The 25145-nt window shown below is 54.8% G+C and overlaps 9 non-coding genes across 9 annotated transcripts; all 9 read right to left on the reverse strand.

Moving 5' to 3' along the window:
* Positions 1-859: 859 nt before the first annotated feature.
* On the reverse strand, positions 860-978 carry LOC138529042 (5S ribosomal RNA). Its single transcript, XR_011284403.1, has one exon. It is a non-coding gene; the product is annotated as a 5S ribosomal RNA (ribosomal RNA).
* Positions 979-3447: 2469 nt separating this feature from the next.
* On the reverse strand, positions 3448-3566 carry LOC138529043 (5S ribosomal RNA). The gene has a single exon (XR_011284404.1). It is a non-coding gene; the product is annotated as a 5S ribosomal RNA (ribosomal RNA).
* A 2469-nt stretch (positions 3567-6035) lies between these two features.
* Positions 6036-6154, reverse strand: LOC138529044 (5S ribosomal RNA). The gene has a single exon (XR_011284405.1). It is a non-coding gene; the product is annotated as a 5S ribosomal RNA (ribosomal RNA).
* A 5041-nt stretch (positions 6155-11195) lies between these two features.
* LOC138529045 (5S ribosomal RNA) lies at positions 11196-11314 on the reverse strand. Its single transcript, XR_011284406.1, has one exon. It is a non-coding gene; the product is annotated as a 5S ribosomal RNA (ribosomal RNA).
* Positions 11315-13783: 2469 nt separating this feature from the next.
* Positions 13784-13902, reverse strand: LOC138529051 (5S ribosomal RNA). The gene has a single exon (XR_011284408.1). It is a non-coding gene; the product is annotated as a 5S ribosomal RNA (ribosomal RNA).
* A 2469-nt stretch (positions 13903-16371) lies between these two features.
* On the reverse strand, positions 16372-16490 carry LOC138529058 (5S ribosomal RNA). The gene has a single exon (XR_011284410.1). It is a non-coding gene; the product is annotated as a 5S ribosomal RNA (ribosomal RNA).
* Positions 16491-18959: 2469 nt separating this feature from the next.
* LOC138529059 (5S ribosomal RNA) lies at positions 18960-19078 on the reverse strand. The gene has a single exon (XR_011284411.1). It is a non-coding gene; the product is annotated as a 5S ribosomal RNA (ribosomal RNA).
* A 2469-nt stretch (positions 19079-21547) lies between these two features.
* On the reverse strand, positions 21548-21666 carry LOC138529060 (5S ribosomal RNA). Its single transcript, XR_011284412.1, has one exon. It is a non-coding gene; the product is annotated as a 5S ribosomal RNA (ribosomal RNA).
* Positions 21667-24135: 2469 nt separating this feature from the next.
* LOC138529061 (5S ribosomal RNA) lies at positions 24136-24254 on the reverse strand. Its single transcript, XR_011284413.1, has one exon. It is a non-coding gene; the product is annotated as a 5S ribosomal RNA (ribosomal RNA).
* Between the last annotated feature and the right edge of the window lie 891 nt (positions 24255-25145).

Raw genomic sequence — 25145 nt, forward strand, 5'->3', positions numbered from 1 at the left:
GAAGAAATAAACACACACACAATTTTCCTGCTTCTATCCCCTCGACTCCTTGGAAGGCGGAGGGCAACCTTCGCCGCTGGTGGCCTTCACATGCAGGAAAGAAGCACACCCAGGAACAGCAGCTGAGGCTCCCAGCCCAGGCAGGCTTCAGCTGAAGGCCGACTTGGGAAGCACTGAGGCCAGACCCTGGGCTCCTGGGTCCCTCGGTTGAAGGCTCGAGGCCAGACCCCTTGGCTCCTGTGTCCCTTGGCTGAAGGCTCGACCAGTGCTCGACCAGGCTCGATCAGGCGAGATATTAGGTAGCATGGGGCCCAGCTGGGACTTCTAGGAAGCTTAGGGTGACGGCCGCTTCTGCCCCATCATCCAGAGGCCTGGCTATGGAGAGGCATGATGTGGCCTCCCTCCCTTCCTGCCTCTTGTAGGCACTTCTCCCCCGTGAGCACTTCCCGCTCCAAGTGTCCCCTTGTCTCCCAGGGTGCACTCTTCCTCTAGAGCCCACATATGCAGATGAGGCCCATCCACTTGCCTCCCCTAGCTGTAGGGGGCCTTGCGCGTCCACTGGAGAGAAAACGGGGAGACGCTGGAGGTGCTTTGCCAGGGACACGAGTGGCCCTTTCTGGCTGCATCCACCCACCCGAGGCGGCGAGCTGCTGCCCTGGCTTCAGTCTCCTGCTGCTCCAAGTTAGTTTGGCGACAACGTGTCCGCCTCTGACGGGGCTCTGCATTGGAGCGAGGGCTGCTGTCTGCCCCTGTGCCTTTTTCACGCGCCGTGTTTGTTAAAATTAAAAGCGGAATGGAGGAAAAATGTAGTTCAAGACGGGGAAGACGAACGCCGCCTATCGGGCACAGAGTAGCAAAATGCCTACAGCACCTGGTATTCCCAGGCGGTCTCCCATCCAAGTACTAACCAGGCCCGACCCTGCTTAGCTTCCGAGATCGGACGAGATCGGGCGCATTCAGGGTGGTATGGCCGTAGGCGAAGAGTGCGCCGATTCCGAGCCTCTTGTGCTGTGTCGGCTCCTCCGACGTCCACTGCCCTCTTGCAAGGCTGAACGCTGTCCTCTGCAGTGTGCTTCTGCCCTTCTTTTTGCCTCAAGCTCAGGAGCCACAGCTGCCAGCTTGGAAAAGCAACGAGCGGCTCCATGCACCCACTTTTGAAATACCCACTTGCCTACTCATGTTTGCAAAGAAAGTGTCTGTAAATTCAGGCCAAGCCACACTTGCACTCACTCACCCAAGCATCCGTTCCTTACAAAACTTTAAAAAAAAACTCGGAAAGAAAGATGGAAATAAACACACACACAATTTTCCTGCTGGGGTCTCCTCGACTCTTTGGAAGGCAGAGGGCGATGTTGGTTGAGGCCTTACCTTCTCGGGCTGGCGGCCTACAAGTCCAGGAAAGAAGCAGGCCCAGTAACAGCAGCTGAGGCCCCCAGCCCAGCCCAGCCCAGGCAGGCATCAGCTTAAGGCTGACTCTCTACCCCACTGCTGCCCCAAATTGGTTTGGCAAAAGTTTGCAAAGAAGATGCCTGTAAATTTAACTCACGCCACACTAGCACTCACCCAGGCGTCGGTTCCTTACAAAAATAGAAAGCACCTCTAAAAAAGAAGAAATAAACACACACACAATTTTCCTGCTGGGGTCTCCTCGACTCTTTGAAAGGCAGAGGGCGATGTTGGTTGAGGCCCTTACCTTCTCCGGCTGGTGGCCTACAAGTCCAGGAAAGAAGCATGCCCAGTAACAGCAGCTGAGGCCCCCAGACCAGCCCAGCCCAGCCCAGGCAGCCATCAGCTGAAGGCTGACTCTCTACCCCAGTGCTGGTCCAAGTTGGTTTGGCAAAATTTTGCAAGGAAGATGCCTGTAAATGTAACTCACGCCACACTAGCACTCGCCCAGGCGTCGGTTCCTTAAAAAAATAGAAAGCACCTCTAAAAAAAGAAGAAATAAACACACACACAATTTTCCTGCTGCGGTCTCCTCGACTCTTTGGAAGGCAGAGGGCGATGTTGGTTGAAGCCCTTACCTTCTCTGGCTGGCGGCCTACAAGACCAGGAAAGAAGCAGGCCCAGTAACAGCAGCTGAGGCCCCCAGCCCAGCCACGCCTAGGCAGGCATCAGCTTAAGGCTGACTCTCTACCCCACTGCTGCCCCAAATTGGTTTGGCAAAAGTTTGCAAAGAAGATGCCTGTAAATTTAACTCACGCCACACTAGCACTCACCCAGGCGTCGGTTCCTTACAAAAATAGAAAGCACCTCTAAAAAAGAAGAAATAAACACACACACAATTTTCCTGCTGCGGTCTCCTCGACTCTTTGGAAGGCAGAGGGCGATGTTGGTTGAAGCCCTTACCTTCTCTGGCTGGCGGCCTACAAGACCAGGAAAGAAGCAGGCCCAGTAACAGCAGCTGAGGCCCCCAGCCCAGCCACGCCTAGGCAGGCATCAGCGGAAGGCTGACTCTCTACCCCAGTGCTGCTCCAAGTTGGTTTGGCAAAAGTTTGCAAAGAAGCTGCCCGTAAATTCACCTCAAGCCACACTAGCACTCACCCAGGCGTCAGTTCCTTACAAAAATAGAAAGAATCTCTAAAAAAGAAGAAATAAACACACACACAATTTTCCTGCTTCTATCCCCTCGACTCCTTGGAAGGCGGAGGGCAACCTTCGCCGCTGGTGGCCTTCACATGCAGGAAAGAAGCACACCCAGGAACAGCAGCTGAGGCTCCCAGCCCAGGCAGGCTTCAGCTGAAGGCCGACTTGGGAAGCACTGAGGCCAGACCCTGGGCTCCTGGGTCCCTCGGTTGAAGGCTCGAGGCCAGACCCCTTGGCTCCTGTGTCCCTTGGCTGAAGGCTCGACCAGTGCTCGACCAGGCTCGATCAGGCGAGATATTAGGTAGCATGGGGCCCAGCTGGGACTTCTAGGAAGCTTAGGGTGACGGCCGCTTCTGCCCCATCATCCAGAGGCCTGGCTATGGAGAGGCATGATGTGGCCTCCCTCCCTTCCTGCCTCTTGTAGGCACTTCTCCCCCGTGAGCACTTCCCGCTCCAAGTGTCCCCTTGTCTCCCAGGGTGCACTCTTCCTCTAGAGCCCACATATGCAGATGAGGCCCATCCACTTGCCTCCCCTAGCTGTAGGGGGCCTTGCGCGTCCACTGGAGAGAAAACGGGGAGACGCTGGAGGTGCTTTGCCAGGGACACGAGTGGCCCTTTCTGGCTGCATCCACCCACCCGAGGCGGCGAGCTGCTGCCCTGGCTTCAGTCTCCTGCTGCTCCAAGTTAGTTTGGCGACAACGTGTCCGCCTCTGACGGGGCTCTGCATTGGAGCGAGGGCTGCTGTCTGCCCCTGTGCCTTTTTCACGCGCCGTGTTTGTTAAAATTAAAAGCGGAATGGAGGAAAAATGTAGTTCAAGACGGGGAAGACGAACGCCGCCTATCGGGCACAGAGTAGCAAAATGCCTACAGCACCTGGTATTCCCAGGCGGTCTCCCATCCAAGTACTAACCAGGCCCGACCCTGCTTAGCTTCCGAGATCGGACGAGATCGGGCGCATTCAGGGTGGTATGGCCGTAGGCGAAGAGTGCGCCGATTCCGAGCCTCTTGTGCTGTGTCGGCTCCTCCGACGTCCACTGCCCTCTTGCAAGGCTGAACGCTGTCCTCTGCAGTGTGCTTCTGCCCTTCTTTTTGCCTCAAGCTCAGGAGCCACAGCTGCCAGCTTGGAAAAGCAACGAGCGGCTCCATGCACCCACTTTTGAAATACCCACTTGCCTACTCATGTTTGCAAAGAAAGTGTCTGTAAATTCAGGCCAAGCCACACTTGCACTCACTCACCCAAGCATCCGTTCCTTACAAAACTTTAAAAAAAAACTCGGAAAGAAAGATGGAAATAAACACACACACAATTTTCCTGCTGGGGTCTCCTCGACTCTTTGGAAGGCAGAGGGCGATGTTGGTTGAGGCCTTACCTTCTCGGGCTGGCGGCCTACAAGTCCAGGAAAGAAGCAGGCCCAGTAACAGCAGCTGAGGCCCCCAGCCCAGCCCAGCCCAGGCAGGCATCAGCTTAAGGCTGACTCTCTACCCCACTGCTGCCCCAAATTGGTTTGGCAAAAGTTTGCAAAGAAGATGCCTGTAAATTTAACTCACGCCACACTAGCACTCACCCAGGCGTCGGTTCCTTACAAAAATAGAAAGCACCTCTAAAAAAGAAGAAATAAACACACACACAATTTTCCTGCTGGGGTCTCCTCGACTCTTTGAAAGGCAGAGGGCGATGTTGGTTGAGGCCCTTACCTTCTCCGGCTGGTGGCCTACAAGTCCAGGAAAGAAGCATGCCCAGTAACAGCAGCTGAGGCCCCCAGACCAGCCCAGCCCAGCCCAGGCAGCCATCAGCTGAAGGCTGACTCTCTACCCCAGTGCTGGTCCAAGTTGGTTTGGCAAAATTTTGCAAAGAAGATGCCTGTAAATGTAACTCACGCCACACTAGCACTCACCCAGGCGTCGGTTCCTTACAAAAATAGAAAGCACCTCTAAAAAAAGAAGAAATAAACACACACACAATTTTCCTGCTGCGGTCTCCTCGACTCTTTGGAAGGCAGAGGGCGATGTTGGTTGAAGCCCTTACCTTCTCTGGCTGGCGGCCTACAAGACCAGGAAAGAAGCAGGCCCAGTAACAGCAGCTGAGGCCCCCAGCCCAGCCACGCCTAGGCAGGCATCAGCTTAAGGCTGACTCTCTACCCCACTGCTGCCCCAAATTGGTTTGGCAAAAGTTTGCAAAGAAGATGCCTGTAAATTTAACTCACGCCACACTAGCACTCACCCAGGCGTCGGTTCCTTACAAAAATAGAAAGCACCTCTAAAAAAGAAGAAATAAACACACACACAATTTTCCTGCTGCGGTCTCCTCGACTCTTTGGAAGGCAGAGGGCGATGTTGGTTGAAGCCCTTACCTTCTCTGGCTGGCGGCCTACAAGACCAGGAAAGAAGCAGGCCCAGTAACAGCAGCTGAGGCCCCCAGCCCAGCCACGCCTAGGCAGGCATCAGCGGAAGGCTGACTCTCTACCCCAGTGCTGCTCCAAGTTGGTTTGGCAAAAGTTTGCAAAGAAGCTGCCCGTAAATTCACCTCAAGCCACACTAGCACTCACCCAGGCGTCAGTTCCTTACAAAAATAGAAAGAATCTCTAAAAAAGAAGAAATAAACACACACACAATTTTCCTGCTTCTATCCCCTCGACTCCTTGGAAGGCGGAGGGCAACCTTCGCCGCTGGTGGCCTTCACATGCAGGAAAGAAGCACACCCAGGAACAGCAGCTGAGGCTCCCAGCCCAGGCAGGCTTCAGCTGAAGGCCGACTTGGGAAGCACTGAGGCCAGACCCTGGGCTCCTGGGTCCCTCGGTTGAAGGCTCGAGGCCAGACCCCTTGGCTCCTGTGTCCCTTGGCTGAAGGCTCGACCAGTGCTCGACCAGGCTCGATCAGGCGAGATATTAGGTAGCATGGGGCCCAGCTGGGACTTCTAGGAAGCTTAGGGTGACGGCCGCTTCTGCCCCATCATCCAGATGCCTGGCTATGGAGAGGCATGATGTGGCCTCCCTCCCTTCCTGCCTCTTGTAGGCACTTCTCCCCCGTGAGCACTTCCCGCTCCAAGTGTCCCCTTGTCTCCCAGGGTGCACTCTTCCTCTAGAGCCCACATATGCAGATGAGGCCCATCCACTTGCCTCCCCTAGCTGTAGGGGGCCTTGCGCGTCCACTGGAGAGAAAACGGGGAGACGCTGGAGGTGCTTTGCCAGGGACACGAGTGGCCCTTTCTGGCTGCATCCACCCACCCGAGGCGGCGAGCTGCTGCCCTGGCTTCAGTCTCCTGCTGCTCCAAGTTAGTTTGGCGACAACGTGTCCGCCTCTGACGGGGCTCTGCATTGGAGCGAGGGCTGCTGTCTGCCCCTGTGCCTTTTTCACGCGCCGTGTTTGTTAAAATTAAAAGCGGAATGGAGGAAAAATGTAGTTCAAGACGGGGAAGACGAACGCCGCCTATCGGGCACAGAGTAGCAAAATGCCTACAGCACCTGGTATTCCCAGGCGGTCTCCCATCCAAGTACTAACCAGGCCCGACCCTGCTTAGCTTCCGAGATCGGACGAGATCGGGCGCATTCAGGGTGGTATGGCCGTAGGCGAAGAGTGCGCCGATTCCGAGCCTCTTGTGCTGTGTCGGCTCCTCCGACGTCCACTGCCCTCTTGCAAGGCTGAACGCTGTCCTCTGCAGTGTGCTTCTGCCCTTCTTTTTGCCTCAAGCTCAGGAGCCACAGCTGCCAGCTTGGAAAAGCAACGAGCGGCTCCATGCACCCACTTTTGAAATACCCACTTGCCTACTCATGTTTGCAAAGAAAGTGTCTGTAAATTCAGGCCAAGCCACACTTGCACTCACTCACCCAAGCATCCGTTCCTTACAAAACTTTAAAAAAAAACTCGGAAAGAAAGATGGAAATAAACACACACACAATTTTCCTGCTGGGGTCTCCTCGACTCTTTGGAAGGCAGAGGGCGATGTTGGTTGAGGCCTTACCTTCTCGGGCTGGCGGCCTACAAGTCCAGGAAAGAAGCAGGCCCAGTAACAGCAGCTGAGGCCCCCAGCCCAGCCCAGCCCAGGCAGGCATCAGCTTAAGGCTGACTCTCTACCCCACTGCTGCCCCAAATTGGTTTGGCAAAAGTTTGCAAAGAAGATGCCTGTAAATTTAACTCACGCCACACTAGCACTCACCCAGGCGTCGGTTCCTTACAAAAATAGAAAGCACCTCTAAAAAAGAAGAAATAAACACACACACAATTTTCCTGCTGGGGTCTCCTCGACTCTTTGAAAGGCAGAGGGCGATGTTGGTTGAGGCCCTTACCTTCTCCGGCTGGTGGCCTACAAGTCCAGGAAAGAAGCATGCCCAGTAACAGCAGCTGAGGCCCCCAGACCAGCCCAGCCCAGCCCAGGCAGCCATCAGCTGAAGGCTGACTCTCTACCCCAGTGCTGGTCCAAGTTGGTTTGGCAAAATTTTGCAAAGAAGATGCCTGTAAATGTAACTCACGCCACACTAGCACTCACCCAGGCGTCGGTTCCTTACAAAAATAGAAAGCACCTCTAAAAAAAGAAGAAATAAACACACACACAATTTTCCTGCTGCGGTCTCCTCGACTCTTTGGAAGGCAGAGGGCGATGTTGGTTGAAGCCCTTACCTTCTCTGGCTGGCGGCCTACAAGACCAGGAAAGAAGCAGGCCCAGTAACAGCAGCTGAGGCCCCCAGCCCAGCCACGCCTAGGCAGGCATCAGCTTAAGGCTGACTCTCTACCCCACTGCTGCCCCAAATTGGTTTGGCAAAAGTTTGCAAAGAAGATGCCTGTAAATTTAACTCACGCCACACTAGCACTCACCCAGGCGTCGGTTCCTTACAAAAATAGAAAGCACCTCTAAAAAAGAAGAAATAAACACACACACAATTTTCCTGCTGCGGTCTCCTCGACTCTTTGGAAGGCAGAGGGCGATGTTGGTTGAAGCCCTTACCTTCTCTGGCTGGCGGCCTACAAGACCAGGAAAGAAGCAGGCCCAGTAACAGCAGCTGAGGCCCCCAGCCCAGCCACGCCTAGGCAGGCATCAGCGGAAGGCTGACTCTCTACCCCAGTGCTGCTCCAAGTTGGTTTGGCAAAAGTTTGCAAAGAAGCTGCCCGTAAATTCACCTCAAGCCACACTAGCACTCACCCAGGCGTCAGTTCCTTACAAAAATAGAAAGAATCTCTAAAAAAGAAGAAATAAACACACACACAATTTTCCTGCTTCTATCCCCTCGACTCCTTGGAAGGCGGAGGGCAACCTTCGCCGCTGGTGGCCTTCACATGCAGGAAAGAAGCACACCCAGGAACAGCAGCTGAGGCTCCCAGCCCAGGCAGGCTTCAGCTGAAGGCCGACTTGGGAAGCACTGAGGCCAGACCCTGGGCTCCTGGGTCCCTCGGTTGAAGGCTCGAGGCCAGACCCCTTGGCTCCTGTGTCCCTTGGCTGAAGGCTCGACCAGTGCTCGACCAGGCTCGATCAGGCGAGATATTAGGTAGCATGGGGCCCAGCTGGGACTTCTAGGAAGCTTAGGGTGACGGCCGCTTCTGCCCCATCATCCAGAGGCCTGGCTATGGAGAGGCATGATGTGGCCTCCCTCCCTTCCTGCCTCTTGTAGGCACTTCTCCCCCGTGAGCACTTCCCGCTCCAAGTGTCCCCTTGTCTCCCAGGGTGCACTCTTCCTCTAGAGCCCACATATGCAGATGAGGCCCATCCACTTGCCTCCCCTAGCTGTAGGGGGCCTTGCGCGTCCACTGGAGAGAAAACGGGGAGACGCTGGAGGTGCTTTGCCAGGGACACGAGTGGCCCTTTCTGGCTGCATCCACCCACCCGAGGCGGCGAGCTGCTGCCCTGGCTTCAGTCTCCTGCTGCTCCAAGTTAGTTTGGCGACAACGTGTCCGCCTCTGACGGGGCTCTGCATTGGAGCGAGGGCTGCTGTCTGCCCCTGTGCCTTTTTCACGCGCCGTGTTTGTTAAAATTAAAAGCGGAATGGAGGAAAAATGTAGTTCAAGACGGGGAAGACGAACGCCGCCTATCGGGCACAGAGTAGCAAAATGCCTACAGCACCTCCCAGGCGGTCTCCCATCCAAGTACTAACCAGGCCCGACCCTGCTTAGCTTCCGAGATCGGGCGCATTCAGGGTGGTATGGCCGTAGGCGAAGAGTGCGCCGATTCCGAGCCTCTTGTGCTGTGTCGGCTCCTCCGACGTCCACTGCCCTCTTGCAAGGCTGAACGCTGTCCTCTGCAGTGTGCTTCTGCCCTTCTTTTTGCCTCAAGCTCAGGAGCCACAGCTGCCAGCTTGGAAAAGCAACGAGCGGCTCCATGCACCCACTTTTGAAATACCCACTTGCCTACTCATGTTTGCAAAGAAAGTGTCTGTAAATTCAGGCCAAGCCACACTTGCACTCACTCACCCAAGCATCCGTTCCTTACAAAACTTTAAAAAAAAACTCGGAAAGAAAGATGGAAATAAACACACACACAATTTTCCTGCTGGGGTCTCCTCGACTCTTTGGAAGGCAGAGGGCGATGTTGGTTGAGGCCTTACCTTCTCGGGCTGGCGGCCTACAAGTCCAGGAAAGAAGCAGGCCCAGTAACAGCAGCTGAGGCCCCCAGCCCAGCCCAGCCCAGGCAGGCATCAGCTTAAGGCTGACTCTCTACCCCACTGCTGCCCCAAATTGGTTTGGCAAAAGTTTGCAAAGAAGATGCCTGTAAATTTAACTCACGCCACACTAGCACTCACCCAGGCGTCGGTTCCTTACAAAAATAGAAAGCACCTCTAAAAAAGAAGAAATAAACACACACACAATTTTCCTGCTGGGGTCTCCTCGACTCTTTGAAAGGCAGAGGGCGATGTTGGTTGAGGCCCTTACCTTCTCCGGCTGGTGGCCTACAAGTCCAGGAAAGAAGCATGCCCAGTAACAGCAGCTGAGGCCCCCAGACCAGCCCAGCCCAGCCCAGGCAGCCATCAGCTGAAGGCTGACTCTCTACCCCAGTGCTGGTCCAAGTTGGTTTGGCAAAATTTTGCAAAGAAGATGCCTGTAAATGTAACTCACGCCACACTAGCACTCACCCAGGCGTCGGTTCCTTACAAAAATAGAAAGCACCTCTAAAAAAAGAAGAAATAAACACACACACAATTTTCCTGCTGCGGTCTCCTCGACTCTTTGGAAGGCAGAGGGCGATGTTGGTTGAAGCCCTTACCTTCTCTGGCTGGCGGCCTACAAGACCAGGAAAGAAGCAGGCCCAGTAACAGCAGCTGAGGCCCCCAGCCCAGCCACGCCTAGGCAGGCATCAGCTTAAGGCTGACTCTCTACCCCACTGCTGCCCCAAATTGGTTTGGCAAAAGTTTGCAAAGAAGATGCCTGTAAATTTAACTCACGCCACACTAGCACTCACCCAGGCGTCGGTTCCTTACAAAAATAGAAAGCACCTCTAAAAAAGAAGAAATAAACACACACACAATTTTCCTGCTGCGGTCTCCTCGACTCTTTGGAAGGCAGAGGGCGATGTTGGTTGAAGCCCTTACCTTCTCTGGCTGGCGGCCTACAAGACCAGGAAAGAAGCAGGCCCAGTAACAGCAGCTGAGGCCCCCAGCCCAGCCACGCCTAGGCAGGCATCAGCGGAAGGCTGACTCTCTACCCCAGTGCTGCTCCAAGTTGGTTTGGCAAAAGTTTGCAAAGAAGCTGCCCGTAAATTCACCTCAAGCCACACTAGCACTCACCCAGGCGTCAGTTCCTTACAAAAATAGAAAGAATCTCTAAAAAAGAAGAAATAAACACACACACAATTTTCCTGCTTCTATCCCCTCGACTCCTTGGAAGGCGGAGGGCAACCTTCGCCGCTGGTGGCCTTCACATGCAGGAAAGAAGCACACCCAGGAACAGCAGCTGAGGCTCCCAGCCCAGGCAGGCTTCAGCTGAAGGCCGACTTGGGAAGCACTGAGGCCAGACCCTGGGCTCCTGGGTCCCTCGGTTGAAGGCTCGAGGCCAGACCCCTTGGCTCCTGTGTCCCTTGGCTGAAGGCTCGACCAGTGCTCGACCAGGCTCGATCAGGCGAGATATTAGGTAGCATGGGGCCCAGCTGGGACTTCTAGGAAGCTTAGGGTGACGGCCGCTTCTGCCCCATCATCCAGAGGCCTGGCTATGGAGAGGCATGATGTGGCCTCCCTCCCTTCCTGCCTCTTGTAGGCACTTCTCCCCCGTGAGCACTTCCCGCTCCAAGTGTCCCCTTGTCTCCCAGGGTGCACTCTTCCTCTAGAGCCCACATATGCAGATGAGGCCCATCCACTTGCCTCCCCTAGCTGTAGGGGGCCTTGCGCGTCCACTGGAGAGAAAACGGGGAGACGCTGGAGGTGCTTTGCCAGGGACACGAGTGGCCCTTTCTGGCTGCATCCACCCACCCGAGGCGGCGAGCTGCTGCCCTGGCTTCAGTCTCCTGCTGCTCCAAGTTAGTTTGGCGACAACGTGTCCGCCTCTGACGGGGCTCTGCATTGGAGCGAGGGCTGCTGTCTGCCCCTGTGCCTTTTTCACGCGCCGTGTTTGTTAAAATTAAAAGCGGAATGGAGGAAAAATGTAGTTCAAGACGGGGAAGACGAACGCCGCCTATCGGGCACAGAGTAGCAAAATGCCTACAGCACCTGGTATTCCCAGGCGGTCTCCCATCCAAGTACTAACCAGGCCCGACCCTGCTTAGCTTCCGAGATCGGACGAGATCGGGCGCATTCAGGGTGGTATGGCCGTAGGCGAAGAGTGCGCCGATTCCGAGCCTCTTGTGCTGTGTCGGCTCCTCCGACGTCCACTGCCCTCTTGCAAGGCTGAACGCTGTCCTCTGCAGTGTGCTTCTGCCCTTCTTTTTGCCTCAAGCTCAGGAGCCACAGCTGCCAGCTTGGAAAAGCAACGAGCGGCTCCATGCACCCACTTTTGAAATACCCACTTGCCTACTCATGTTTGCAAAGAAAGTGTCTGTAAATTCAGGCCAAGCCACACTTGCACTCACTCACCCAAGCATCCGTTCCTTACAAAACTTTAAAAAAAAACTCGGAAAGAAAGATGGAAATAAACACACACACAATTTTCCTGCTGGGGTCTCCTCGACTCTTTGGAAGGCAGAGGGCGATGTTGGTTGAGGCCTTACCTTCTCGGGCTGGCGGCCTACAAGTCCAGGAAAGAAGCAGGCCCAGTAACAGCAGCTGAGGCCCCCAGCCCAGCCCAGCCCAGGCAGGCATCAGCTTAAGGCTGACTCTCTACCCCACTGCTGCCCCAAATTGGTTTGGCAAAAGTTTGCAAAGAAGATGCCTGTAAATTTAACTCACGCCACACTAGCACTCACCCAGGCGTCGGTTCCTTACAAAAATAGAAAGCACCTCTAAAAAAGAAGAAATAAACACACACACAATTTTCCTGCTGGGGTCTCCTCGACTCTTTGAAAGGCAGAGGGCGATGTTGGTTGAGGCCCTTACCTTCTCCGGCTGGTGGCCTACAAGTCCAGGAAAGAAGCATGCCCAGTAACAGCAGCTGAGGCCCCCAGACCAGCCCAGCCCAGCCCAGGCAGCCATCAGCTGAAGGCTGACTCTCTACCCCAGTGCTGGTCCAAGTTGGTTTGGCAAAATTTTGCAAAGAAGATGCCTGTAAATGTAACTCACGCCACACTAGCACTCACCCAGGCGTCGGTTCCTTACAAAAATAGAAAGCACCTCTAAAAAAAGAAGAAATAAACACACACACAATTTTCCTGCTGCGGTCTCCTCGACTCTTTGGAAGGCAGAGGGCGATGTTGGTTGAAGCCCTTACCTTCTCTGGCTGGCGGCCTACAAGACCAGGAAAGAAGCAGGCCCAGTAACAGCAGCTGAGGCCCCCAGCCCAGCCACGCCTAGGCAGGCATCAGCTTAAGGCTGACTCTCTACCCCACTGCTGCCCCAAATTGGTTTGGCAAAAGTTTGCAAAGAAGATGCCTGTAAATTTAACTCACGCCACACTAGCACTCACCCAGGCGTCGGTTCCTTACAAAAATAGAAAGCACCTCTAAAAAAGAAGAAATAAACACACACACAATTTTCCTGCTGCGGTCTCCTCGACTCTTTGGAAGGCAGAGGGCGATGTTGGTTGAAGCCCTTACCTTCTCTGGCTGGCGGCCTACAAGACCAGGAAAGAAGCAGGCCCAGTAACAGCAGCTGAGGCCCCCAGCCCAGCCACGCCTAGGCAGGCATCAGCGGAAGGCTGACTCTCTACCCCAGTGCTGCTCCAAGTTGGTTTGGCAAAAGTTTGCAAAGAAGCTGCCCGTAAATTCACCTCAAGCCACACTAGCACTCACCCAGGCGTCAGTTCCTTACAAAAATAGAAAGAATCTCTAAAAAAGAAGAAATAAACACACACACAATTTTCCTGCTTCTATCCCCTCGACTCCTTGGAAGGCGGAGGGCAACCTTCGCCGCTGGTGGCCTTCACATGCAGGAAAGAAGCACACCCAGGAACAGCAGCTGAGGCTCCCAGCCCAGGCAGGCTTCAGCTGAAGGCCGACTTGGGAAGCACTGAGGCCAGACCCTGGGCTCCTGGGTCCCTCGGTTGAAGGCTCGAGGCCAGACCCCTTGGCTCCTGTGTCCCTTGGCTGAAGGCTCGACCAGTGCTCGACCAGGCTCGATCAGGCGAGATATTAGGTAGCATGGGGCCCAGCTGGGACTTCTAGGAAGCTTAGGGTGACGGCCGCTTCTGCCCCATCATCCAGAGGCCTGGCTATGGAGAGGCATGATGTGGCCTCCCTCCCTTCCTGCCTCTTGTAGGCACTTCTCCCCCGTGAGCACTTCCCGCTCCAAGTGTCCCCTTGTCTCCCAGGGTGCACTCTTCCTCTAGAGCCCACATATGCAGATGAGGCCCATCCACTTGCCTCCCCTAGCTGTAGGGGGCCTTGCGCGTCCACTGGAGAGAAAACGGGGAGACGCTGGAGGTGCTTTGCCAGGGACACGAGTGGCCCTTTCTGGCTGCATCCACCCACCCGAGGCGGCGAGCTGCTGCCCTGGCTTCAGTCTCCTGCTGCTCCAAGTTAGTTTGGCGACAACGTGTCCGCCTCTGACGGGGCTCTGCATTGGAGCGAGGGCTGCTGTCTGCCCCTGTGCCTTTTTCACGCGCCGTGTTTGTTAAAATTAAAAGCGGAATGGAGGAAAAATGTAGTTCAAGACGGGGAAGACGAACGCCGCCTATCGGGCACAGAGTAGCAAAATGCCTACAGCACCTGGTATTCCCAGGCGGTCTCCCATCCAAGTACTAACCAGGCCCGACCCTGCTTAGCTTCCGAGATCGGACGAGATCGGGCGCATTCAGGGTGGTATGGCCGTAGGCGAAGAGTGCGCCGATTCCGAGCCTCTTGTGCTGTGTCGGCTCCTCCGACGTCCACTGCCCTCTTGCAAGGCTGAACGCTGTCCTCTGCAGTGTGCTTCTGCCCTTCTTTTTGCCTCAAGCTCAGGAGCCACAGCTGCCAGCTTGGAAAAGCAACGAGCGGCTCCATGCACCCACTTTTGAAATACCCACTTGCCTACTCATGTTTGCAAAGAAAGTGTCTGTAAATTCAGGCCAAGCCACACTTGCACTCACTCACCCAAGCATCCGTTCCTTACAAAACTTTTAAAAAAAACTCGGAAAGAAAGATGGAAATAAACACACACACAATTTTCCTGCTGGGGTCTCCTCGACTCTTTGGAAGGCAGAGGGCGATGTTGGTTGAGGCCTTACCTTCTCGGGCTGGCGGCCTACAAGTCCAGGAAAGAAGCAGGCCCAGTAACAGCAGCTGAGGCCCCCAGCCCAGCCCAGCCCAGGCAGGCATCAGCTTAAGGCTGACTCTCTACCCCACTGCTGCCCCAAATTGGTTTGGCAAAAGTTTGCAAAGAAGATGCCTGTAAATTTAACTCACGCCACACTAGCACTCACCCAGGCGTCGGTTCCTTACAAAAATAGAAAGCACCTCTAAAAAAGAAGAAATAAACACACACACAATTTTCCTGCTGGGGTCTCCTCGACTCTTTGAAAGGCAGAGGGCGATGTTGGTTGAGGCCCTTACCTTCTCCGGCTGGTGGCCTACAAGTCCAGGAAAGAAGCATGCCCAGTAACAGCAGCTGAGGCCCCCAGACCAGCCCAGCCCAGCCCAGGCAGCCATCAGCTGAAGGCTGACTCTCTACCCCAGTGCTGGTCCAAGTTGGTTTGGCAAAATTTTGCAAAGAAGATGCCTGTAAATGTAACTCACGCCACACTAGCACTCACCCAGGCGTCGGTTCCTTACAAAAATAGAAAGCACCTCTAAAAAAAGAAGAAATAAACACACACACAATTTTCCTGCTGCGGTCTCCTCGACTCTTTGGAAGGCAGAGGGCGATGTTGGTTGAAGCCCTTACCTTCTCTGGCTGGCGGCCTACAAGACCAGGAAAGAAGCAGGCCCAGTAACAGCAGCTGAGGCCCCCAGCCCAGCCACGCCTAGGCAGGCATCAGCTTAAGGCTGACTCTCTACCCCACTGCTGCCCCAAATTGGTTTGGCAAAAGTTTGCAAAGAAGATGCCTGTAAATTTAACTCACGCCACACTAGCACTCACCCAGGCGTCGGTTCCTTACAAAAATAGAAAGCACCTCTAAAAAAGAAGAAATAAACACACACACAATTTTCCTGCTGCGGTCTCCTCGACTCTTTGGAAGGCAGAGGGCGATGTTGGTTGAAGCCCTTACCTTCTCTGGCTGGCGGCCTACAAGACCAGGAAAGAAGCAGGCCCAGTAACAGCAGCTGAGGCCCCCAGCCCAGCCACGCCTAGGCAGGCATCAGCGGAAGGCTGACTCTCTACCCCAGTGCTGCTCCAAGTTGGTTTGGCAAAAGTTTGCAAAGAAGCTGCCCGTAAATTCACCTCAAGCCACACTAGCACTCACCCAGGCGTCAGTTCCTTACAAAAATAGAAAGAATCTCTAAAAAAGAAGAAATAAACACACACACAATTTTCCTGCTTCTATCCCCTCGACTCCTTGGAAGGCGGAGGGCAACCTTCGCCGCTGGTGGCCTTCACATGCAGGAAAGAAGCACACCCAGGAACAGCAGCTGAGGCTCCCAGCCCAGGCAGGCTTCAGCTGAAGGCCGACTTGGGAAGCACTGAGGCCAGACCCTGGGCTCCTGGGTCCCTCGGTTGAAGGCTCGAGGCCAGACCCCTTGGCTCCTGTGTCCCTTGGCTGAAGGCTCGACCAGTGCTCGACCAGGCTCGATCAGGCGAGATATTAGGTAGCATGGGGCCCAGCTGGGACTTCTAGGAAGCTTAGGGTGACGGCCGCTTCTGCCCCATCATCCAGAGGCCTGGCTATGGAGAGGCATGATGTGGCCTCCCTCCCTTCCTGCCTCTTGTAGGCACTTCTCCCCCGTGAGCACTTCCCGCTCCAAGTGTCCCCTTGTCTCCCAGGGTGCACTCTTCCTCTAGAGCCCACATATGCAGATGAGGCCCATCCACTTGCCTCCCCTAGCTGTAGGGGGCCTTGCGCGTCCACTGGAGAGAAAACGGGGAGACGCTGGAGGTGCTTTGCCAGGGACACGAGTGGCCCTTTCTGGCTGCATCCACCCACCCGAGGCGGCGAGCTGCTGCCCTGGCTTCAGTCTCCTGCTGCTCCAAGTTAGTTTGGCGACAACGTGTCCGCCTCTGACGGGGCTCTGCATTGGAGCGAGGGCTGCTGTCTGCCCCTGTGCCTTTTTCACGCGCCGTGTTTGTTAAAATTAAAAGCGGAATGGAGGAAAAATGTAGTTCAAGACGGGGAAGACGAACGCCGCCTATCGGGCACAGAGTAGCAAAATGCCTACAGCACCTGGTATTCCCAGGCGGTCTCCCATCCAAGTACTAACCAGGCCCGACCCTGCTTAGCTTCCGAGATCGGACGAGATCGGGCGCATTCAGGGTGGTATGGCCGTAGGCGAAGAGTGCGCCGATTCCGAGCCTCTTGTGCTGTGTCGGCTCCTCCGACGTCCACTGCCCTCTTGCAAGGCTGAACGCTGTCCTCTGCAGTGTGCTTCTGCCCTTCTTTTTGCCTCAAGCTCAGGAGCCACAGCTGCCAGCTTGGAAAAGCAACGAGCGGCTCCATGCACCCACTTTTGAAATACCCACTTGCCTACTCATGTTTGCAAAGAAAGTGTCTGTAAATTCAGGCCAAGCCACACTTGCACTCACTCACCCAAGCATCCGTTCCTTACAAAACTTTTAAAAAAAACTCGGAAAGAAAGATGGAAATAAACACACACACAATTTTCCTGCTGGGGTCTCCTCGACTCTTTGGAAGGCAGAGGGCGATGTTGGTTGAGGCCTTACCTTCTCGGGCTGGCGGCCTACAAGTCCAGGAAAGAAGCAGGCCCAGTAACAGCAGCTGAGGCCCCCAGCCCAGCCCAGCCCAGGCAGGCATCAGCTTAAGGCTGACTCTCTACCCCACTGCTGCCCCAAATTGGTTTGGCAAAAGTTTGCAAAGAAGATGCCTGTAAATTTAACTCACGCCACACTAGCACTCACCCAGGCGTCGGTTCCTTACAAAAATAGAAAGCACCTCTAAAAAAGAAGAAATAAACACACACACAATTTTCCTGCTGGGGTCTCCTCGACTCTTTGAAAGGCAGAGGGCGATGTTGGTTGAGGCCCTTACCTTCTCCGGCTGGTGGCCTACAAGTCCAGGAAAGAAGCATGCCCAGTAACAGCAGCTGAGGCCCCCAGACCAGCCCAGCCCAGCCCAGGCAGCCATCAGCTGAAGGCTGACTCTCTACCCCAGTGCTGGTCCAAGTTGGTTTGGCAAAATTTTGCAAAGAAGATGCCTGTAAATGTAACTCACGCCACACTAGCACTCACCCAGGCGTCGGTTCCTTACAAAAATAGAAAGCACCTCTAAAAAAAGAAGAAATAAACACACACACAATTTTCCTGCTGCGGTCTCCTCGACTCTTTGGAAGGCAGAGGGCGATGTTGGTTGAAGCCCTTACCTTCTCTGGCTGGCGGCCTACAAGACCAGGAAAGAAGCAGGCCCAGTAACAGCAGCTGAGGCCCCCAGCCCAGCCACGCCTAGGCAGGCATCAGCTTAAGGCTGACTCTCTACCCCACTGCTGCCCCAAATTGGTTTGGCAAAAGTTTGCAAAGAAGATGCCTGTAAATTTAACTCACGCCACACTAGCACTCACCCAGGCGTCGGTTCCTTACAAAAATAGAAAGCACCTCTAAAAAAGAAGAAATAAACACACACACAATTTTCCTGCTGCGGTCTCCTCGACTCTTTGGAAGGCAGAGGGCGATGTTGGTTGAAGCCCTTACCTTCTCTGGCTGGCGGCCTACAAGACCAGGAAAGAAGCAGGCCCAGTAACAGCAGCTGAGGCCCCCAGCCCAGCCACGCCTAGGCAGGCATCAGCGGAAGGCTGACTCTCTACCCCAGTGCTGCTCCAAGTTGGTTTGGCAAAAGTTTGCAAAGAAGCTGCCCGTAAATTCACCTCAAGCCACACTAGCACTCACCCAGGCGTCAGTTCCTTACAAAAATAGAAAGAATCTCTAAAAAAGAAGAAATAAACACACACACAATTTTCCTGCTTCTATCCCCTCGACTCCTTGGAAGGCGGAGGGCAACCTTCGCCGCTGGTGGCCTTCACATGCAGGAAAGAAGCACACCCAGGAACAGCAGCTGAGGCTCCCAGCCCAGGCAGGCTTCAGCTGAAGGCCGACTTGGGAAGCACTGAGGCCAGACCCTGGGCTCCTGGGTCCCTCGGTTGAAGGCTCGAGGCCAGACCCCTTGGCTCCTGTGTCCCTTGGCTGAAGGCTCGACCAGTGCTCGACCAGGCTCGATCAGGCGAGATATTAGGTAGCATGGGGCCCAGCTGGGACTTCTAGGAAGCTTAGGGTGACGGCCGCTTCTGCCCCATCATCCAGAGGCCTGGCTATGGAGAGGCATGATGTGGCCTCCCTCCCTTCCTGCCTCTTGTAGGCACTTCTCCCCCGTGAGCACTTCCCGCTCCAAGTGTCCCCTTGTCTCCCAGGGTGCACTCTTCCTCTAGAGCCCACATATGCAGATGAGGCCCATCCACTTGCCTCCCCTAGCTGTAGGGGGCCTTGCGCGTCCACTGGAGAGAAAACGGGGAGACGCTGGAGGTGCTTTGCCAGGGACACGAGTGGCCCTTTCTGGCTGCATCCACCCACCCGAGGCGGCGAGCTGCTGCCCTGGCTTCAGTCTCCTGCTGCTCCAAGTTAGTTTGGCGACAACGTGTCCGCCTCTGACGGGGCTCTGCATTGGAGCGAGGGCTGCTGTCTGCCCCTGTGCCTTTTTCACGCGCCGTGTTTGTTAAAATTAAAAGCGGAATGGAGGAAAAATGTAGTTCAAGACGGGGAAGACGAACGCCGCCTATCGGGCACAGAGTAGCAAAATGCCTACAGCACCTGGTATTCCCAGGCGGTCTCCCATCCAAGTACTAACCAGGCCCGACCCTGCTTAGCTTCCGAGATCGGACGAGATCGGGCGCATTCAGGGTGGTATGGCCGTAGGCGAAGAGTGCGCCGATTCCGAGCCTCTTGTGCTGTGTCGGCTCCTCCGACGTCCACTGCCCTCTTGCAAGGCTGAACGCTGTCCTCTGCAGTGTGCTTCTGCCCTTCTTTTTGCCTCAAGCTCAGGAGCCACAGCTGCCAGCTTGGAAAAGCAACGAGCGGCTCCATGCACCCACTTTTGAAATACCCACTTGCCTACTCATGTTTGCAAAGAAAGTGTCTGTAAATTCAGGCCAAGCCACACTTGCACTCACTCACCCAAGCATCCGTTCCTTACAAAACTTTAAAAAAAAACTCGGAAAGAAAGATGGAAATAAACACACACACAATTTTCCTGCTGGGGTCTCCTCGACTCTTTGGAAGGCAGAGGGCGATGTTGGTTGAGGCCTTACCTTCTCGGGCTGGCGGCCTACAAGTCCAGGAAAGAAGCAGGCCCAGTAACAGCAGCTGAGGCCCCCAGCCCAGCCCAGCCCAGGCAGGCATCAGCTTAAGGCTGACTCTCTACCCCACTGCTGCCCCAAATTGGTTTGGCAAAAGTTTGCAAAGAAGATGCCTGTAAATTTAACTCACGCCACACTAGCACTCACCCAGGCGTCGGTTCCTTACAAAAATAGAAAGCACCTCTAAAAAAGAAGAAATAAACACACACACAATTTTCCTGCTGGGGTCTCCTCGACTCTTTGAAAGGCAGAGGGCGATGTTGGTTGAGGCCCTTACCTTCTCCGGCTGGTGGCCTACAAGTCCAGGAAAGAAGCATGCCCAGTAACAGCAGCTGAGGCCCCCAGACCAGCCCAGCCCAGCCCAGGCAGCCATCAGCTGAAGGCTGACTCTCTACCCCAGTGCTGGTCCAAGTTGGTTTGGCAAAATTTTGCAAAGAAGATGCCTGTAAATGTAACTCACGCCACACTAGCACTCACCCAGGCGTCGGTTCCTTACAAAAATAGAAAGCACCTCTAAAAAAAGAAGAAATAAACACACACACAATTTTCCTGCTGCGGTCTCCTCGACTCTTTGGAAGGCAGAGGGCGATGTTGGTTGAAGCCCTTACCTTCTCTGGCTGGCGGCCTACAAGACCAGGAAAGAAGCAGGCCCAGTAACAGCAGCTGAGGCCCCCAGCCCAGCCACGCCTAGGCAGGCATCAGCTTAAGGCTGACTCTCTACCCCACTGCTGCCCCAAATTGGTTTGGCAAAAGTTTGCAAAGAAGATGCCTGTAAATTTAACTCACGCCACACTAGCACTCACCCAGGCATCGGTTCCTTACAAAAATAGAAAGCACCTCTAAAAAAGAAGAAATAAACACACACACAATTTTCCTGCTGCGGTCTCCTCGACTCTTTGGAAGGCAGAGGGCGATGTTGGTTGAAGCCCTTACCTTCTCTGGCTGGCGGCCTACAAGACCAGGAAAGAAGCAGGCCCAGTAACAGCAGCTGAGGCCCCCAGCCCAGCCACGCCTAGGCAGGCATCAGCGGAAGGCTGACTCTCTACCCCAGTGCTGCTCCAAGTTGGTTTGGCAAAAGTTTGCAAAGAAGCTGCCCGTAAATTCACCTCAAGCCACACTAGCACTCACCCAGGCGTCAGTTCCTTACAAAAATAGAAAGAATCTCTAAAAAAGAAGAAATAAACACACACACAATTTTCCTGCTTCTATCCCCTCGACTCCTTGGAAGGCGGAGGGCAACCTTCGCCGCTGGTGGCCTTCACATGCAGGAAAGAAGCACACCCAGGAACAGCAGCTGAGGCTCCCAGCCCAGGCAGGCTTCAGCTGAAGGCCGACTTGGGAAGCACTGAGGCCAGACCCTGGGCTCCTGGGTCCCTCGGTTGAAGGCTCGAGGCCAGACCCCTTGGCTCCTGTGTCCCTTGGCTGAAGGCTCGACCAGTGCTCGACCAGGCTCGATCAGGCGAGATATTAGGTAGCATGGGGCCCAGCTGGGACTTCTAGGAAGCTTAGGGTGACGGCCGCTTCTGCCCCATCATCCAGAGGCCTGGCTATGGAGAGGCATGATGTGGCCTCCCTCCCTTCCTGCCTCTTGTAGGCACTTCTCCCCCGTGAGCACTTCCCGCTCCAAGTGTCCCCTTGTCTCCCAGGGTGCACTCTTCCTCTAGAGCCCACATATGCAGATGAGGCCCATCCACTTGCCTCCCCTAGCTGTAGGGGGCCTTGCGCGTCCACTGGAGAGAAAACGGGGAGACGCTGGAGGTGCTTTGCCAGGGACACGAGTGGCCCTTTCTGGCTGCATCCACCCACCCGAGGCGGCGAGCTGCTGCCCTGGCTTCAGTCTCCTGCTGCTCCAAGTTAGTTTGGCGACAACGTGTCCGCCTCTGACGGGGCTCTGCATTGGAGCGAGGGCTGCTGTCTGCCCCTGTGCCTTTTTCACGCGCCGTGTTTGTTAAAATTAAAAGCGGAATGGAGGAAAAATGTAGTTCAAGACGGGGAAGACGAACGCCGCCTATCGGGCACAGAGTAGCAAAATGCCTACAGCACCTGGTATTCCCAGGCGGTCTCCCATCCAAGTACTAACCAGGCCCGACCCTGCTTAGCTTCCGAGATCGGACGAGATCGGGCGCATTCAGGGTGGTATGGCCGTAGGCGAAGAGTGCGCCGATTCCGAGCCTCTTGTGCTGTGTCGGCTCCTCCGACGTCCACTGCCCTCTTGCAAGGCTGAACGCTGTCCTCTGCAGTGTGCTTCTGCCCTTCTTTTTGCCTCAAGCTCAGGAGCCACAGCTGCCAGCTTGGAAAAGCAACGAGCGGCTCCATGCACCCACTTTTGAAATACCCACTTGCCTACTCATGTTTGCAAAGAAAGTGTCTGTAAATTCAGGCCAAGCCACACTTGCACTCACTCACCCAAGCATCCGTTCCTTACAAAACTTTTAAAAAAAACTCGGAAAGAAAGATGGAAATAAACACACACACAATTTTCCTGCTGGGGTCTCCTCGACTCTTTGGAAGGCAGAGGGCGATGTTGGTTGAGGCCTTACCTTCTCGGGCTGGCGGCCTACAAGTCCAGGAAAGAAGCAGGCCCAGTAACAGCAGCTGAGGCCCCCAGCCCAGCCCAGCCCAGGCAGGCATCAGCTTAAGGCTGACTCTCTACCCCACTGCTGCCCCAAATTGGTTTGGCAAAAGTTTGCAAAGAAGATGCCTGTAAATTTAACTCACGCCACACTAGCACTCACCCAGGCGTCGGTTCCTTACAAAAATAGAAAGCACCTCTAAAAAAGAAGAAATAAACACACACACAATTTTCCTGCTGGGGTCTCCTCGACTCTTTGAAAGGCAGAGGGCGATGTTGGTTGAGGCCCTTACCTTCTCCGGCTGGTGGCCTACAAGTCCAGGAAAGAAGCATGCCCAGTAACAGCAGCTGAGGCCCCCAGACCAGCCCAGCCCAGCCCAGGCAGCCATCAGCTGAAGGCTGACTCTCTACCCCAGTGCTGGTCCAAGTTGGTTTGGCAAAATTTTGCAAAGAAGATGCCTGTAAATGTAACTCACGCCACACTAGCACTCACCCAGGCGTCGGTTCCTTACAAAAATAGAAAGCACCTCTAAAAAAAGAAGAAATAAACACACACACAATTTTCCTGCTGCGGTCTCCTCGACTCTTTGGAAGGCAGAGGGCGATGTTGGTTGAAGCCCTTACCTTCTCTGGCTGGCGGCCTACAAGACCAGGAAAGAAGCAGGCCCAGTAACAGCAGCTGAGGCCCCCAGCCCAGCCACGCCTAGGCAGGCATCAGCTTAAGGCTGACTCTCTACCCCACTGCTGCCCCAAATTGGTTTGGCAAAAGTTTGCAAAGAAGATGCCTGTAAATTTAACTCACGCCACACTAGCACTCACCCAGGCGTCGGTTCCTTACAAAAATAGAAAGCACCTCTAAAAAAGAAGAAATAAACACACACACAATTTTCCTGCTGCGGTCTCCTCGACTCTTTGGAAGGCAGAGGGCGATGTTGGTTGAAGCCCTTACCTTCTCTGGCTGGCGGCCTACAAGACCAGGAAAGAAGCAGGCCCAGTAACAGCAGCTGAGGCCCCCAGCCCAGCCACGCCTAGGCAGGCATCAGCGGAAGGCTGACTCTCTACCCCAGTGCTGCTCCAAGTTGGTTTGGCAAAAGTTTGCAAAGAAGCTGCCCGTAAATTCACCTCAAGCCACACTAGCACTCACCCAGGCGTCAGTTCCTTACAAAAATAGAAAGAATCTCTAAAAAAGAAGAAATAAACACACACACAATTTTCCTGCTTCTATCCCCTCGACTCCTTGGAAGGCGGAGGGCAACCTTCGCCGCTGGTGGCCTTCACATGCAGGAAAGAAGCACACCCAGGAACAGCAGCTGAGGCTCCCAGCCCAGGCAGGCTTCAGCTGAAGGCCGACTTGGGAAGCACTGAGGCCAGACCCTGGGCTCCTGGGTCCCTCGGTTGAAGGCTCGAGGCCAGACCCCTTGGCTCCTGTGTCCCTTGGCTGAAGGCTCGACCAGTGCTCGACCAGGCTCGATCAGGCGAGATATTAGGTAGCATGGGGCCCAGCTGGGACTTCTAGGAAGCTTAGGGTGACGGCCGCTTCTGCCCCATCATCCAGAGGCCTGGCTATGGAGAGGCATGATGTGGCCTCCCTCCCTTCCTGCCTCTTGTAGGCACTTCTCCCCCGTGAGCACTTCCCGCTCCAAGTGTCCCCTTGTCTCCCAGGGTGCACTCTTCCTCTAGAGCCCACATATGCAGATGAGGCCCATCCACTTGCCTCCCCTAGCTGTAGGGGGCCTTGCGCGTCCACTGGAGAGAAAACGGGGAGACGCTGGAGGTGCTTTGCCAGGGACACGAGTGGCCCTTTCTGGCTGCATCCACCCACCCGAGGCGGCGAGCTGCTGCCCTGGCTTCAGTCTCCTGCTGCTCCAAGTTAGTTTGGCGACAACGTGTCCGCCTCTGACGGGGCTCTGCATTGGAGCGAGGGCTGCTGTCTGCCCCTGTGCCTTTTTCACGCGCCGTGTTTGTTAAAATTAAAAGCGGAATGGAGGAAAAATGTAGTTCAAGACGGGGAAGACGAACGCCGCCTATCGGGCACAGAGTAGCAAAATGCCTACAGCACCTGGTATTCCCAGGCGGTCTCCCATCCAAGTACTAACCAGGCCCGACCCTGCTTAGCTTCCGAGATCGGACGAGATCGGGCGCATTCAGGGTGGTATGGCCGTAGGCGAAGAGTGCGCCGATTCCGAGCCTCTTGTGCTGTGTCGGCTCCTCCGACGTCCACTGCCCTCTTGCAAGGCTGAACGCTGTCCTCTGCAGTGTGCTTCTGCCCTTCTTTTTGCCTCAAGCTCAGGAGCCACAGCTGCCAGCTTGGAAAAGCAACGAGCGGCTCCATGCACCCACTTTTGAAATACCCACTTGCCTACTCATGTTTGCAAAGAAAGTGTCTGTAAATTCAGGCCAAGCCACACTTGCACTCACTCACCCAAGCATCCGTTCCTTACAAAACTTTAAAAAAAAACTCGGAAAGAAAGATGGAAATAAACACACACACAATTTTCCTGCTGGGGTCTCCTCGACTCTTTGGAAGGCAGAGGGCGATGTTGGTTGAGGCCTTACCTTCTCGGGCTGGCGGCCTACAAGTCCAGGAAAGAAGCAGGCCCAGTAACAGCAGCTGAGGCCCCCAGCCCAGCCCAGCCCAGGCAGGCATCAGCTTAAGGCTGACTCTCTACCCCACTGCTGCCCCAAATTGGTTTGGCAAAAGTTTGCAAAGAAGATGCCTGTAAATTTAACTCACGCCACACTAGCACTCACCCAGGCGTCGGTTCCTTACAAAAATAGAAAGCACCTCTAAAAAAGAAGAAATAAACACACACACAATTTTCCTGCTGGGGTCTCCTCGACTCTTTGAAAGGCAGAGGGCGATGTTGGTTGAGGCCCTTACCTTCTCCGGCTGGTGGCCTACAAGTCCAGGAAAGAAGCATGCCCAGTAACAGCAGCTGAGGCCCCCAGACCAGCCCAGCCCAGCCCAGGCAGCCATCAGCTGAAGGCTGACTCTCTACCCCAGTGCTGGTCCAAGTTGGTTTGGCAAAATTTTGCAAAGAAGATGCCTGTAAATGT

The sequence above is a fragment of the Ambystoma mexicanum genome, chromosome 7q (assembly GCF_040938575.1).
Source record: "Ambystoma mexicanum isolate Mex_15411 chromosome 7q, UKY_AmexF1_1, whole genome shotgun sequence".
Taxonomy (NCBI): domain Eukaryota; kingdom Metazoa; phylum Chordata; class Amphibia; order Caudata; family Ambystomatidae; genus Ambystoma; species Ambystoma mexicanum.